Consider the following 17874-nt stretch of genomic DNA (forward strand, 5'->3'; position numbering starts at 1 on the left):
CTTGAAGAATTTACCTGCATTTGCAAGCTAAAAGCAAACATCCACATTTCAAATCGAATATGGTTGAAAGACTAGATTATGGACAACTAATGCTTGTTCTTGAAGTTTGCTCCTACATGGCCACAACAACTTTGTTGCCTTTAATGTTATTTTAGATTTAGATCAGGTCACTAGTATCATTTTGTAGCCCTTGATTTGTATGGCCAAGCAGTTATCCCTCTTCATTTCTACCTCTCTAATGATCCCATCATCCATGGTTTTGTTTAGCATGCTGGGTGATTCCCTCAAAATTTGATCAATTGGTTGTATTTCTATCAAGCATCAATCTTTCTTTTGTAGGGATATTGTTAAAACTAGCAAACAATCTATCACTTCACTCATTTAGTTTTATTCACATGATTCAATATGTATAGCCATTAGTTAGGTACTTAGCTTTAGGATATCAACAAATTCCCGATTCAATTAGACATGACTAAATGATATATTTATTAGTATGCAAGCAAAATAATTTTCAAAAGAAATTTCATGGTGCGCGTGGTAGTTGTTGCAAATAGCGATAAAATTTGACATCTCCTTTCCTTCACCATGTAGCAATCCAAAAAACCTACCAAGCCCTTGCACCTGATGCTAGTCCTTAACCATGATTTAATATGGTTGGCTTCTATATTTTGAATGGATATTTAGTAATGTTTGCATGGTTAGTAAGGCCATTACAAACATTACATAATCAATGAGGTTCTATTCACTCCCTTGTGGGCTCCTTGTGTACTCATCTTCCTAGCTTCAAGACATTTTTGAAATGAGTGTGCCATAAAGTCTTTTAAGTATCATTGACTAACCCTATCATTCAACCATAAATAGGCTAGCTGCTTGAATTTGGGAGACCACATTCTACTTTTAGGGTATGTTTCTAGTCCATCTCTTTTGTTACAAGTGGGCAAAATTGTATTCATAGATGTTCAATTGCATTACCTTAGAGCTTATTGGCCATAGTCAGGTTAAATATATTTCATGACCATACCTAGCTCCCATCAGCATGCATTGGGCTCAAAGTATGTGTCATAACCATATCTTGTTTCCATCACCATGTCAAAGACAATAGACCTTGGGGATTATATTATTTCCCATGCAGGTCGCTGCCACCCTTAATATGTGTTCTTCCCTTGCACTAGTTGTATTAAATATTTGGTAAGTTTAGCTTGTGGTACACTTTGGTATTCTGACTAAAATCAAGCATTGAACATCCAAGGTTTTTATCAAAATTTGCAATTTTTTGTCTCTCCTATGTAGACCCTCCAAGGACATTTTAAAGGTATATCTGGTTGATTTTACTATCCATGAATTACATCACATTTCTTAAAGCTATAAGGAGTCCTTATTTTGTATTTTTCTACAAAGTAAGATCTTATGTTGCTTAACATTTTTGAGTTATTATGGAGTACTTCCTACTATATATCTTTCCACCGAGGGAGTGACTTTATTGAAAGACATAGAATTTCTTTGTGTGAGTGCATATATAACTTATATATCAAAAGACAATGCCTTGTGTCCCTAGTATGGGATATAGATGAGTATGTGGAGATGATGGGTTCAACATGAAGGTATTTTTGATTTGGCATATCATAGAAATACAGATATGAAAGATAGTTTTCAATTCACAAAGTCACATAATTTAGATATTTATAAAGAAAAAGAAATGTTGGAGATGTATGTAAGTATGTCTCTAAATATTGCATGTACTATGTAGCTTTTCTAGTAGTGAAATAGAAAAGGAAATATGACTTTGAGATCATGCAGTTATAGGGTGCACATTTGAAATTTGTTGATGAAAGTACAATTTCGTCCATGCATGAACATAATGTCATTCCAATTAATAGCTACATAAAAACTATGAAAATAGATGTGAATGGACAAATGAAACATTACCTATGTACGAGTAATACTTGTCCCTAGACATATAAAGACATTATAAAATTTACTATTTTAGATAGTTACCTTTCCCACAATAACCTGTGTAGAATTCTTCTTAGATAGAATATGGTGGGTAGTAGTAAAATTTTAATGACTCATACGAAATATACACACGAGACTCTAGTGAGACGAGTCACATGAGATAACTAAGGGAAAAGCACCCCAGACCTCGACAGTGGGGTGAGTGGTGACTTCAAGGCCACAAAGAATAGAGATGCCAAGAGGAGGTCTCCTGTTGTGGATAGGAAGGCTACAACACCCATTTGTTAGATATGGATACCAAAGCTCGAGAAAGAGGAAAGCGACCGCTTTGCGCCTTCACCCCTCATTCATTTCACCAACCACTAAATCAACAAGTGGAGGTGAGGTGAACCCCATGGAATTGGCCACACGAATGAAGGTTCAGTAAGAATGCGTGTGAAAAATGAAGAGTCTCCGGGGACACATCACATAAAGGGGTTTACCTGATCGAAGAGGGCCCTGAGGGTTCCTTTGCTCGTGGATGGACTATTTGTAAAATCTTCTATACAATCTACTCTTTATAATTTATAGAAAATAATGTATTCGAATTTTTGCAGGCACTGCTGCTTTCAAGGCATCACAAAATGTGCCCTTGAGATTCCTATGTACCTTTATGCCTTCATTTGGTGATTTACATATTCAAATCAAATGAGAATTTTTGAATACGACACAATTCTTTGCTATTTGTTGAATACAATACTATATGGTTCCCTTATTGAAAGCCTAGTAAGTTCTTAGAATTTACTTAGTTAATAGTCTCTTAGTGAAACAAGATATATTGTACCTTGATAGAGAGCATAAGAATACTTTCCTTGAATATTATGACCACATCAATGTTGGTGTATACACATCATATGTGGATATAGAGTAAGTGTGTGTGGGTGGAGAAGTATTGTTGGAATGTGTATGTCATAGTGGATTAGGGCTAATCCACTGTATAGATATGTAAGCATATTTTGAGTGGAGGAGGTGGTGTAACTATGTGAGCATTCCGATGTCATGAAAGAAGGCATTGCATGAGCATCTTGACTTCTTTCCGCTTCTTGTAACAAGTGGAATTAGAGTTGAATGGAAGAAAGTTTGATCCAAGTATTATTCAGCAGAGGTAGGCAACTGAGTTCGAAGAAGGAGAATGACGTTGCATTAATCTATATTGACCAAACTTCCAGAAAAGGGTGCACCAGGAACTATTCAATATATAATCAAGCTAAAGCATCATCATCAAAGGTTGCATTTCGAATCGTTTGCTATGTTGCCTCTTGTTTTTTCAAAGATTATTGAGGATCCTCTTGTGCTTAGAAATCTCTGCATTATGGGTCCATCATGAGTTCACACTGAATGAGCGTCAAGAGCCTCTCTGCAGGACCACTTCTTTAGTTTGTTCTCCACCTTGAATAAATACCCAATGTGATTTTTGGTTTGAGTTGAATGTGCTTGAACATATGGAAATATGGGACGCATTTGCCCATGGTGAGGCCATGAATTCAAGAGTGATGAGCTGAGGGTGAAGGAATTTCAAGCTCCTCTTTTTGGATGCTTCAGTTCTCACCTAGTGCTTCCAATAGTTTGACTTTATGCCAGGTCTATTTTGCCTAGTCTAGTATGTGTTTGGATGACACTATACTTATATCCATCTTGCCATAATTTTGGAGTATGTAATATGCAAAAAAGGATTGCAGCTACTGAGCTTTGAACTCGTGCACTTGCACCACTACCACTGGTCTATTTGCCACAAACAACTGTGACATCCCTTCTAGGCAAGATTGTGCAAAGATTGCATGACTAATTTAGCAATATTTTTTACAAAATCTAGAAAGGGTGTCTGTGATGATGACATAGTGGACATATTAAGGAGATATATATTGTAGAACTGCTTGGTTATGGCCTTCTTTTTGGTTGTAGATTTGCAAAAGGGCTCTAGCACATAAGTATTGAGATTTCACTTGAGTAGAGAGCATGGGAATTTCTTCTGAGTTGCTACAAGGATAGGATATAGATAATAGCTTTTAGGTGGTGTTCCAAGCAACTGTCTCTTAGCATTGCTCTCTTAGGTGGGCATGACCTATTGATTTAACGGAGAGTTGCGTTGATATTATTAAAGCCTTGAATGTGCTTAGAATTTTAGTCAAAGTTATTTTTTAATGAGGCCACATTGCTGAGGTTCTTTGCACTCCATTGTTTGATTGAGAAGATTAACAATCTAAGCAACTTCTATCATGCTTCTTTTTCAAGATTCACCTTATTGAAAGAGGAGAGTGTTGATGTCCACCGGTTGGATGTTACCTGTAGTTGAGATTGTTTATGTTAAATGTTTAAGCACTTTCATGCCTCATAATAGGAGATAATTTTTAGATTTTCTTAGAGTTGCAGGTGTTGGATTTGGAGTGATTTATGTCCTTGCTATAAATTGTGAGAATGGGAAAAAATACTTAGATAACATAGATTGTAGATGGGAAGCTCACCATAGACAATTATAGTGTATGGTCCTACTACATGGAGAATTTTCTCATGGGTAAAAGATTACAAGATTTGATTACAGAGATGATGATGAATGCCTTGAATTTCCTAATGATGACCCATCAAAGGAACAAAAGGACTTGGATTGAGAAGTTAAAAAAGGTGCTACATTGGATATCAATATCTATTTTAGAAACTCCTATTCCACATATGAAAGGCCAACACTCCAAAAGAGGCCTAGGATATATATATGGAACAAGCACTAAAGCAAGAAATATACCACTCATGCAAAGACTCCATGGAATGTGGAGAGGCAACATAAATTTGCAAACATTATTGAATAAATTGGACAAATAACGGAGGATTTGGCCACTATCAATTGTAATGTGGAGGATGATGTTCTAGTTTCCATCACATTGAATGGGCTAGGGCATATGCATTGCTAGTAGTGTTGTTATTCTTTGTGATAACATCAGTACCATCATGCAAGTAGAGAATTTATTGTATCATGCAAGGACTAAACATAAAGAAGTCCACTACCACTTCATATGAGAGAAAGTGACTAGTGTTGAGATAGATCTGGTACACGTGAAGAGAAATGAGCAAGTTCAAGAAATCTTTACCAAAGCACTAGGTAAAAGATAAGTTTGAGTAATTTAGAGATGCCCTAGGCTTGTTTTATGTGCAAGATCATGTTGAGCATGAGGGAATTTAGTTTGTATATAGAGCATGTGTGTGGAGTTGTATGGTTGGAGTGTGATATTTCATACTAGATTGGGGATAAGAAAGGCTAACATCTCTCACAGAGCAACTGAACCGAAATCTTTCAAGTGTATGCATTAAACACATGCTTTTAACTTTGAATGCCAAGAATCCCCATCACTGGACGTACCCAAAATTTGTAACCTATAGATGTGGATTTAAAAGGAGGGATTTTTAAATTGAGCCAATTAACAGAAATCTACATATGAAAGAGGTTTCTTAGTCAAAAATTTTAAAATTTAAAGATTTGTTATGGAAAATTCGACTATGCCCAATATGCAAATAGGTGGTATACAATTACCCCTTGAACATGTGTTTGTGTTAGGTTTGCTAGTACTCTGCTCCTTTGTAAGAATCATCAATTATATACATTCTTGGACTCAATTATAGTTATGTAAAGTGGTATTATAGTTGCATAAGGGGACTTAATTTTCAAGACACTTTATGTGATATGAAAATTTTCAATCACCAAGGATACAACTTTGATTGATAGGTAGGCCAACGTAGGGGCTAGTGAGTAGCTTTAATGGTTGATGGCATAGACCTAGAATCATAATATTATCTAAATACCTCAACTAATGCCACATTTATGAGGCATCAACGTTTGCTACATGTTTCATGGTGGTCAACATCAATATAAAAGCTGTACAAATAACAATTAGCTTATGTAATGTACAACTAATCTTGCTCGTAGGGATGCAACTAATAATACGTAACCATAGGGACTAGAGGAATAAGGAACCCCAGACCTATATATAAATAGAAGTTTAATTATTTACATAGATGTTTTATCATCACTCCTCAAACCTATCTTTGATGCGGGGTGTTCTAGTAGTGAAGCCCCTAAAATATTGTCAATGAATTTGTTTGGACTACATGTCTTTGAGTAGACCATTAAATGTGGTGATAGGCCAAATTTCTTAGCCATCACATCTCAGTATTGAATTTATCTTTAGTGATGTAGTATGGTGCAAGGTAGTAAATTTATGGTTCCTTTGCAGTAAGAAATATCATAAATCACCATAGACTCTTAATTACAAAAGATATAATGTACAATGCACATGAGAGCATCCAAAAGGTAACTTCTCAAAATAGATCCATGTATTGCTACTCAAGGTGGGCAACCAAAGTGTAAGTGTAAAATAGAACAACTTATACTAAGGCTGGAAATAGTCTATATTTATAGCCATGTGAGTGGAAGAGTAAGCATCCCAAGTAGCACCTAGTTGGTGGCTTATTGGCAACTCACCCCTCCAATGTGTCCAACCTTCCCCAAAAGTGGTATCTTATATTATGAGTGTGAAAAAATAACTAATCATTTTGGGACAAAAAGAGCCCATAAGGGGAAGGCAAAAGAAAATTCACATTGTAGTCATTTTCTTCAAGCCAATGCATTCACGACACATAAGCTACAATACAATATAAGATTCTGACTTGAATTTTGGAGGGAAATTTAGACCTTTAGTACACCTTGTCCAAACTATATCATTATATATATATAACTAGAAAGCTGTTTACAAGACGTTCCAAAAATATAGAGTTTGACAAATTTTGGTGATTCTAGCTACAAGTTGTCCATGGCCATGAAAGTTTCCCTCCAAAATACCCATAATAACTTTTGTGGGCTTTTAGAAGCTCCTTAGGAGAAGACCTCAAATCTCCCCTAATGTTTCTTGTTTCCAAGAGCACTACGAGGAAAAATTACAATATATAACATGCATTCAAGGGCTAATGTTTAAACCTCTACTTAAATATGGGTACTACATAAAAAACCCTTCTGTGTAACCCATGTCATATGGTTACACATTTTTAGGTATACCCCCAGGGTTTAAAAAAATGAAATTCACTAGCTAGGTTCTTGTTCTTCGCATGAATGTGAACGTGAAGCATATTAGTAAAGTGGAATCACTAATACATGTTAAAGGTGTGAACAAAGGACCCAAATAGACCTAATTGGTCATGCTAGCAAGCTAGTCCATTCTGGGAAATGATTTGGTCTTCAATTGGCACTTTTGGCTTCTACATAGAGGCACTAGATTCTAAGAAGTTGCTTATCTTATTAGAGAACTACTAGGCTACCAAGACAACTTTTCAGTTTGTTGGTCAACTTACTAATTCAAAATTTCATTTCATCTAAATTATTTTTTATGCATGTAGCAACTAAGATTCATGAAGTATATTTCATGAGAGATTTCTTCAAGGTTTGAATAATAGAATAAAGGGACCTATAGCAAGGAAAGAGGGGACATTAAATTAGCATTCAAGGGGTTTAATTCGTTACTCATTTGTCCAGGAGAGAGAGAAAGGATGCTATATATTTAAAAAAATGTTAATCAAAGGAGAAGGAGCTCACTTTTAAAATGTGGAGTACTAAAATGATTAATTAATAAGGAGTTGGTGGATGGAGATTGGCAAAACAGTTAGCAACAAGGGGAAATGGGGAAGCAAAAAGAGAATTAGTTAAGAAGGATGTGGGAGTGGAGAGCTCGAGGGGTTCAAGTACAAAACATGTGACTATCACACAATTTTAATGGAAGGAAAATTTTAATTTATGCTTTAAAGATAAATATATTTACAAAGGGGTATCATAAAGTACAAGATTTTTATAACAAAATGGTGCCTTTATATCATATAATATTTATAGATAAGGTATCTTAAAAATAGTCCTTGAATGCACATGATGTGTAGGGTTTAGTATTATAGGTAAACCCCTGTTGCCCCCAAAACCTTCCCCCACACCCACCCCCCCAAATAGTGGGGAGGCAATGGGGAAGATGTTGTGGACATCGATGGGGGAGAAGACTAAAGGAGTAGGAGAAAGAGCACATGGGTTAAGGACAAGAGAAGAATGGAAAATTGAGGTATATCATCTTACCCATGATTGTCCCTTTAGATGAAGGAGCTAAATGATGTCTATAGAGGCGAACTATCAAATTGTGAAAACAACAAGATCACGTTGGTAACCCTACAAATGCTTAGGTGAACTCAATAAATACCAGTGGTAATAAACATTATTCTAGTGGTAGTATCCATTATACTGGCAGTACAAGTCCACATACTAGTAGGGTTTTGAATATCATTGATGCTAGATGTATAAATAGTAGTGGTTAATAGTAACATTGATAGTATTGGGACATATAATGGTTTGAACTATAGTCAAGTGAATAACGGCAACAAAGAGCAATTTGGCAAGTTATAAGTGATAGTTCCAATCCTACATCTGTCATCATTGAATAGAAGCTAATCTCCAACCATACAAGTTCCCACAAGTAGTGAGAAGGGAAAAAATTAGGGGCGAATTTTAGCCCAAGGGCTAATTTAGAGGCTTTCCCAAGTTGGTTGGGCTAATATTTAGAACTTTAAATTTGATAAATTAGCCCAAAAATAAAAGTGGGCTAATTTTTATAGCCTCAAATTTGATAACTTTTCCCTTAAAGTGGTAGCAGGGCTAATATTTATAACTCTATATGGGGAAAGATTTGCCCATTGACCTACAATGTCATAATCTTTTTCCCTCGTTTTTGACCTTGGTAGTGAGGCTACTCAAGTCTCAATAGTATTGGTGTAAGCATGCTTCAATTGGGGAATCAAGAAACATTGGTGTCTACACCGCGTAGAACTGGTGTTACTAGTTAGAGTGGAATTTGGACCATGAGGCAAGCGTAAATTATAGAGAGTATTTAGAAGCAAGACCTAAAGATGGTTCAATACATTCATGGCTAATCAATTTTATGGTTTGGTTATCCATTGAGTATGGTTGATGCATTGACATGCAAGATGCATGGAAATACATTGTGCAATATGGTGTAGATTTTTTACCTCTTAGTTATAATGCCTTGTACAAAACTAACTAGACAAAGCATATGCCAAGAAAAATTATCACATCAACCATAGTACTTTTCCATTTTTGCATAACAAAGGATGCACAAATGTTTCAAATGGATGGAAAAATTTTAAAGATGCCCATTGTTCAATGTAATTATTGTATCATTAAGAAGAAGTCGTGATTCAAAAAATGAAAGAAAGTTTGGGGTTTACATGGCCATTATTTTGGTAGAAATCTCTATCGTCTCCTTCACTCATGCAACTTCAATGTGTGCTAGGAAATTTCTTGGACATGGGAATCCCAAGCTACAAGATTTTGCCCTAGTTTTTCATATGATAAAAGAAACATAAGTTAATCAATGTTTGATGTTAATTATAGAATATTTTAAAATAAGACATTTGAGGTTAGTTACAAAATTTTAAAGTCCAATAAAAAATGGCTTCAACAATTCATAGGAGTTGGAGATAAGATAATCAAGAGCTATCAAATCTCATGATTGCACATTGATCCTAACCATCATTTGCTCCTTTTCATCTTCATATATTCTTATTACATAATAGGGACGCACATAAGTATTCCCCTACTTCTTACACATTGACAAAGAATCACCCACAATGACAAAAACATACATTAAAAAGAAAATAGGTAGTTACTCTTCAAAATGATGTGAGATTTCATCAAGGCTAAACTCCCATGCCTTCACCCAAATGAATGTACAAATATAATACTATTTGTGAGGTGAACTCTTGAGAGCATGATCCCTAAGAAGAGTCTGCATTTAATTCTTGGAGAAACTTTGACCCTATATTTACACTAGCAAGTATCCTAAGGGTATTCCCGAGGAGTAGATTTAGTAATTTTGCATCCTAACTTGATCTAATCCCCAAATCAGTTTAGGATACAAGCTCACATATATTTGATCCTTGGAAGCAAAGTTGTGTGCAACCTCAAAAGGCTGCATGCAAATTTGATCTCCGAGATTGGAGTTGCATAAGGCTACAGGCTTATCTAAGTCCAAGGGCTCGATCTACCTTGTAGACTCAACTAATCCGATCACAAGGTTAAATTTTCATGAAGACTCTTAAGATTTGCATGTGATTCCAAAATTTCTTTAAAAGAAAATAATTTGAATTAAAATCTAAAAAGTATCAAATTAGTATAGTCTTATTCTTCTTCTTTGGATTTGGGGCCATTCTTTTTACATGGGCAGGTTTGGAAAGTGGCAATGTTGGGAGTAGGGAAGATGTCAGATCTCGTTAATAATAAACAATGAGGAATAAGGGAAAACCTTGGAATTTTATAGACTAAGATTTAGTCAGGTCAAGTGAAATAATATTTTCAAGTCCAAGATTTATACTTTATAAAATAATGAACTATCTGTACTTTTACAAATATGGACCTCAAATCCCATTTCTTTGTAGCTTAGTTTATATCTTTTGGGTTCCATTTTCATGGTTGGGTGAGGGTGCACATTTTCTACTCTCTGAATGCCACATCTCTGTATAACCCATGACTTCTTAATGGGCATTTCTTTATTGTGGGTGTGCCTAGTTCCTCGTTGTGTTTGGAGTGATCTTTATGATATTGATCTCAAGTTATGATCCTACAAGTGTATTTTTCCTCCATGTCATCTCATAATGTAGATTTCATCAATGCCCAACGGCCTTGACTCTCATCATATTATAAGTTTCATCACCCCCCAGCAGTCTTGAGTCTCATCATATAACCTGCAACTATTTGTGGGGATATGTATGTCTCTTCATTGAACCTATCAGCATGCTAGGGGATCTTTTGGAATCCTCATAGGAACTTGAGTCTTTTGGCGAGATTAGCCAAAAGAGGCTACCAATGCAGTGCATGAGTTCTAAATCTGGAAGAAAAGGTCACTAATGTGCATTCTACTTCTAATTAGGCTTCTAATGGAGCATTGTCACATGTGTTTGTTTGATCATAGATGTGACTTCATCTCCTACGAACATAAAAGTAATAATAAATGCAAAAAATGAACATATTAGAGTTGACTTTAATAATCTAATCTATCAAAGAACCTAGCAAAGATTGCACATTGACATAAGATTCATGAGTGATGGAAGGAGGAGGATACAATTCTTATTCTAAGAACCTCAACTCAGGGATATGAGCACACCATGTAGTGAATTTTTTAGGAAGTTTAGTGATGAGAAAGATGGGAGCTATAATGACCCAATACCTTGTTGAGAGAAAGAGAAAGAGGAGAGAGATGGACACAAGAGTTGCTCCAAAGGAAGTGATTCTACGCATACATCATAGGCATATATATATTTTTGAGGACTAGGCTGAGTTAGGGTGAGCTATATATAGCTCTAACACCCCCAGTCAAACTAGGCCCTCTAGCTGCAGATGAAAAAACCTTTGGGGAGTACAAGGGAAAAACCGGAGCCACTATATATATATATCCATGTGAAAATATATATAGAAAGGATGGCGATAGGCCAGTTTGAATGATACACTATAATGTTGAATGATACACTGCAAAGTGCATGTGGATAGTGCAAAGGCATAAGACAAGCACTTGTCCATAGTACAATGCAAAATATAGGCGCTTTGTTTGGTGCATGATACAATGCAAAGTATGTGTGCAAAAGGGAAAACTGTGCTTGGAAATGTGAACGTGTTTGACACTATCCAAAGACATAAGACACAAGCACTTGTCAATAGTACAATACAAAATATAGGCGCTATGTTTGGTGCATGAAACAGTGCAAAGTATATGTGGAAAATGGAAAACTCTGCTTGGAAATGTGAACTTGTTTAACATAGTGATGATGCATAATGAAGGCTTGAGATCTTCAAGTTCAATCTTTAAGCTCTATATCTGAATAGGAGAGCTTGTCGTCTCCAAGTTTAATCTGGTCAAACCTCCTCAAAACTTTGTAATCATGCCTTCATGTTTTGCACAATTCATCCACCTAAAATGACCAGTTTCATGCAGTGTATATGAACACGGCAAATATTCAAGTGTCCTTTTCAGTTGTGCCAAGGATGAATGTATGAAGGAATTGCTTTGGCGACTCCAAAGATGAGTATGCAGGAGAGATTTGAGATTGCCACAAAGCCAGGGCTGAAATGTTTCATGCGTAGTGTAAGAAAGCCATAGCAACACAATAGGAAGGTCCATAAACATCATGCGAATAGAATCACAATGAGTATTCGGGCATCCGAAAGTACCGAACACTTGGGCATTCAGAGATATTGAACAACTGGATAGCCAAAAGTACCGAACAATCAGAAATACAATGAGCATAAGCCACACAAGTATGACAAGAGGCAAGCTATTTTGGATTAGACATATCTTACATAATCATAGCAGGAATGAAATAACAATCTCTTCGCATCCGAAAGTACCGAACAATCGAAAATGACAAGAGGCAATTTGGTGTGGAATAGTAGACACAGCTTGCATAATCATAGCGGGACTCAAATAACAACCTCTTCACATCCGAAAGTACCAGAGAACTTGCAAGACGAGCATACAAGATTACAAAGAACATTCGGAAGTAACCGAGAAAATGGGCATCCAGGAACACCAGCAGAAAAGAGAAGCAACAATCACGATGATCACATCCAAATGAGTCCTCAATAAGCAATCCATATGTGTTCATCATGAAAACCATATAAATATGTATCACATCCAAATGAGGACTCAGTAATAATCCATGTGCCATGTCTAGACGAGTACTCAAGTAATTAGCCATACGCCATTCCTAGAGGAGTACTCAAGCAGTTAGCCATATGTGTTCATATATATTCTCACCTAAAAGATGTTGAACTGTGCCACGTCCGAATGAGTACGCAATAAGTAATCCATAGGTGCCATGACCAAATGAGTACTCAATATGTCAGCCATATGTGTTCATCATGAAAGACATATAAGTATACATCACCACATAAAGGGCGAAAACAAAGTTAACCTTGCTTGAAAATACAAGGTGAACCAATAAGTAAATACATACCATAAGTCATGAGTAAGTTAATCAAGAAAGAAGGAACAAACTGCTAGTCTAGCAAGACCTTACATGCACTCTTAAATATATATGAGTATGAAAAAGACATTGATGTGTTCATCCTATAGGTATGCAATGTGCATTTAGTCTATTGGATTGTATCCAAGCACCTATGTAAACTTGCATGTACTCAGAGACATAATTGAGTGTGATGAAAGAGAACATATGAGCTTAGCCTGGAAACAAATGAGTGCCTTGAAAACGATAAGGAAAGATATGAGAAGCACTTTCGCATATGTGAAGTAACAAATTCAAGAAGTAATGATATCAAGCTAAATACAAAAGAAAAACTGAAAGAAAACATGTTAGAATGTTAACAACACAAAACATTCGGCAAGTCCTTTTCTTCCATAGAATGGATTAGCTTGTGAAAGTGAAGCTAGTGGTAAATACATGACGATCAAGTCAATCATAATGTAAGCTTATAAGAGAGAAACAAAAATTAGATCCCCATTTTCTTTTGCATATCAAGCACAGATATATGATTAGCAAGGCATGCCAAAATGACAAGAAAGTGTTTAGGATGAAGAGCCTCCAAGCAGTGATAAATGAAAAGCTCAATATCAAATCTTTACCCTACTCTAGATCAAATACAATGGATGGTTTATAGGCGTGCTTGATTGATAAAAGATGAAAGATAACCTGCTTTCAAAATCATAGGATAACTAAAAGTAACTCTCACCTTGAAAATAACACAAAACATTTAGGAAATCAAAAGTAAATGATAAAATAATTGAAGAAAATCTAGCCTTCAAAACAATACAAAATTTTTTGGAAGGTCCTTTGAATCAATCAGCTGATGCTAAAAGTAAAGCTTGATATAGAATAATTGGCGAGTCTTTTTAACCAAGATTCATGGAAACTTGAAGCTACAGCTAAACTTGTTGGCAAAACATAATAATACATCTATTATCATTGCGAATAAAACATCAAGCATATGAATGTAGTGGAATATAAATAACATAACCTTTCAGGTGGAATATCAAGGACAAAGCATTGTACTGAACTACGATTATATCATGGTTCCGAATCATATACAACATTAAAGGAAGTTGGTTTATCTCTATACCAATAGGCAAAGAGAAGCTCCAGCACATAGATGTATGTCATAGTGGTTAGTGTTCTTTAAATTAACCATCATCGTCTCGCTGAAAAGAAATCAAGTTTTGTGAGGTACATGAGTATAGATATTGACAGAGCTCTTTGATTGAAGGACATTCACGAATGTTGAGTAGCAAAGCACTTATACAAAGACTCAGCAAGCAATGCCCTAAATAAGAAGTTGGTCAGTAAAGGATGCACTAAATAAAAACTATCTTAATAGATGTGAAGCATCATTGGCTTTTACTTTTGCAAAAGTAGCATGAAACCACAAGTGCTGAAGTGCTAAGCTCTTGTTTTCAGCCATGACCTAATAGAAATCAAAAATTGCTTTCATATGGTATAGTAGGACTGTAGCAAGGCGTTTCGTTTCCCCTGAGCTGCTAGCAAAAAACCACCTTTTGGGTTGGTAAAAAGTTTGAGATAGATCAATCATCCATTCTTTGGTCATCCCTACTGCAAATTCACTTGTGTCTTCTTCTCTGAGGAACGAGGCCGCTCGCTTTTCCATGAAGCCATAGAGCGCATCTCCTCACCCAAGCATGGAGTAGTCACACATGCTATGAAGCCATAGAGCACGTCTCCACGCTCAGGCATGGACTAGTCATATATGCTTTTGGGATATTTCTTCCTTCTAAATCAACCAATGAAAATAATCAGTGCATACTCTTTGAACAAGCCATCGCAGGTAGTTTTCATCAATCATGATCACAATGCTTTGATACCATGTTGAGAGGAAGAGAAGGAAGAGAGAGATGGACATAAGAGTTGGTCCCAAGGAGGTGATTCTACTCATAGATCATAGGCATATATATATAGTTGAGGACTAGGCTGAGTTAGAGCGAGCTATGTATAGCTCTAACATACCAAGTTTCTATAAATTGCAAGAAACAATATTATTACTTGAATGTAGCAATCACCCCTTTGAAGAATGAGTAAGTAGAGTATCGTTAAGGAAGTATGCAGATTTGTAGATCATCCTTTAAAAATGTTCATAGCTTGGGGTCACATGTGCAAAAGTGGACAAGGCATCTTAGGAATCCAAGTTTTATAGGCCTATCAGGAATATAATTGTATCATGGATGGGAAAGCTACTTTTCTATAAATGCAAAAGTGATGTCCACAATTGGAAAACTATGCTTGATAGTTAACTACATAATATAAGGAGGAGATGTCAGAAGGCAACTGCTAGCTATAGTGATTTGGCAACTATAGCCAATCCCCCATATTCCTCCCTATGAGTAGTATTGTGGATACTCTTTTGGCTTTTCAGGTAGGAAGTGAAGCACTTACCCCTAGGAATTTATACCTACAAGGATGATGTTTAAATAGGTGGAATTTAGCTTGGATTCATTTGGATCACGAAAATGATATCCTACAGAATCTATCTGCCAAGTGAATGAGCGACATGATAATGTAGTTTTAGTTAGTGTAACTAAATTATTAAAGAATAGTTTGAAAATGAGGGAAATGGGGTATTATAACATGGCATGTGCCAAGTGAATGAGCGACATGATGTTGTAGTTTTAGAGTGTAGCTAAATTATTAAAGCATAGTTTGAAAAGGAGGGAAATGGGGTACTATGACATGGCATATATATTCATACCAAGGTGTATTAAAATATAAATTAGTCAATTCTTATATTGAATCATAGATTTAAAATCCTATGGACATCCATGAGATACAAGTAAATTATCTCAAACCCATGTGAGCAAACTGATGATGGGATTTCAATAACCCATGCTTTAATGCTCCAAAAGTTTGCCTCAACAATTATGTTGATGTAGAAGTCCATATGATCATCATGCCAATGTGCCATAGCAATAAAATCATCTGAAAATCCACACTCAACTCTTTAATCCTAGTTTCATACTTCTTAGAATCCCCCTTTGGCTTATAATTTGCCTCAAAGAGCATGTAAAGAGAAAAGTAGGAGAATAAACTGTAGCTTCCAACATGAGCAAACAATCCAATCCACTAAAAGAATTTCAGCTATTTTCAAGGGCCATTAGATCATTAAGAGGTTGATACTTTGAAAATACCATGGGGTATATTTTTTGACCATCTTTTCATTCTAGATTCATATATTTCAATTTGCACCCTATTAGACCTAAAAACAACCCAATAACAATCAATAGAAAATATCATGCCAAAAGACCTTTCCAAAAAGGCGTTTTCATTGCAATTTCTAATTAAATATCACATCTTTTCACCCATGAATAATAGACCTTTTTAGATATGTTGTCTTTTGACATATCTATAACTCTCACATATAGACCTTTTAAGAATATATGGCCTTCATGTGCACTTTTTTCCTCACCTGATATTTTAATTCAAAATATGTAAATTTGTCAAATTCAAATATGTATATTGGACTATAGATATCCTTTCTTCACCTTTTCTTTATCACTTTACCACTCAAAGTACTTTGCAAGTGCTACAACACTCATTGTGCATCATAGACTCTCTCATTTCACAATTCTTTTCTCGAGGTTAGTTTGCTTGATTTTTATCACTAAAGAGTTAATGGATGCCTATTTTGAATTGAGAGCTATTACAAAGGGTTGTCCTGCAATGTGTTTTGTATGTGGTATAAACAATGGAAGGGCTACTCTAAATACTGTGGAAAATAGCTGAACGCATAAGCTACCAATGAGTTACCAACATGCCACGTATAAAATCTCACATATCAATGAAGTATCTATAACATGTCAATTCCAAAACTAATAGGGGATTTGGAAATCAAAATTGCAATTCCAATTAATGGTGATGACTTTGTTGGTTGATGGAGTTCATAAGCTCTACAATTGCTTATCATACATGTTTTCTACAAGTGGCCACATGTTGACTGGTGGACCCTTCTTTTACTGTCTACAAATTAATTTCGTGAGTTTGTAGAGATTCTTATTATGTAGAGTCATTACTAGGCTCATTTTTTATGCCTTCTTTTGTCCTAGAAGTCATAGTATATCTTTCTAGCTTCTTAGGCTATTTTCGGATGTGTTGTCTTTTAGTTGTTATCATTTAAATTGGTTATTTGCCCATTATTTGTAGGGTAGGGGTTTTCATCTTTGTTTTAATTGTTGGGTGGTGAGCTAGTTGTAAAGATTCATCCCAGTATCTAACTACTATTTTAGATGAGTTTTGGTCTTGTGCTAACCCTCCACTTGTCCTCCTAGAGGTTTTAATGTATTATAAAATTCGGAAGAGACCAAGGGAGTATCATAGACTTGATATATGGGGCTTGATTTATGTGGAAAACTGAGGCAAAGGGTTGTCGCACACAATTGAGAGTGCATAACCGCCAAGCCCACATGGGAGACTTTTCCACACACACCATGCATGTGGGAGGATGCATTTATTGGGAGAGACCCCCTCCTTGGCTATAAAAGGAGGGGGATATTCCTTGATGGGACACGCTCATTCTTGCAAAGCCACCTAGCTAGTACTTTGATTTCTCCCTTTCCTTCCTTTCGAAATAAAGCACGGTCCTCTTCCCTTGATGTCTCCATCTTTACATTCCTCCTCCCATCATGTACACGCTTCTCTTCCCCCTCTCCCTTTCCCCTTGTGTGATAGTCTCCCTCTTCATTCCCTCCCCTTATAATTCCTTTTCCCCTCCCATGATAACATTTCGCCCTCACGTTCTGCTTTTCGCTATGTCCCTCGAGCATCGCCATGCTTAGCCTCTAG

Source organism: Dipteris shenzhenensis, chromosome 9, assembly GCF_047967505.1.
Source record: "Dipteris shenzhenensis isolate YYH24624 ecotype China chromosome 9, Dip_SZ_1.0, whole genome shotgun sequence".
NCBI lineage: Eukaryota > Viridiplantae > Streptophyta > Polypodiopsida > Gleicheniales > Dipteridaceae > Dipteris > Dipteris shenzhenensis.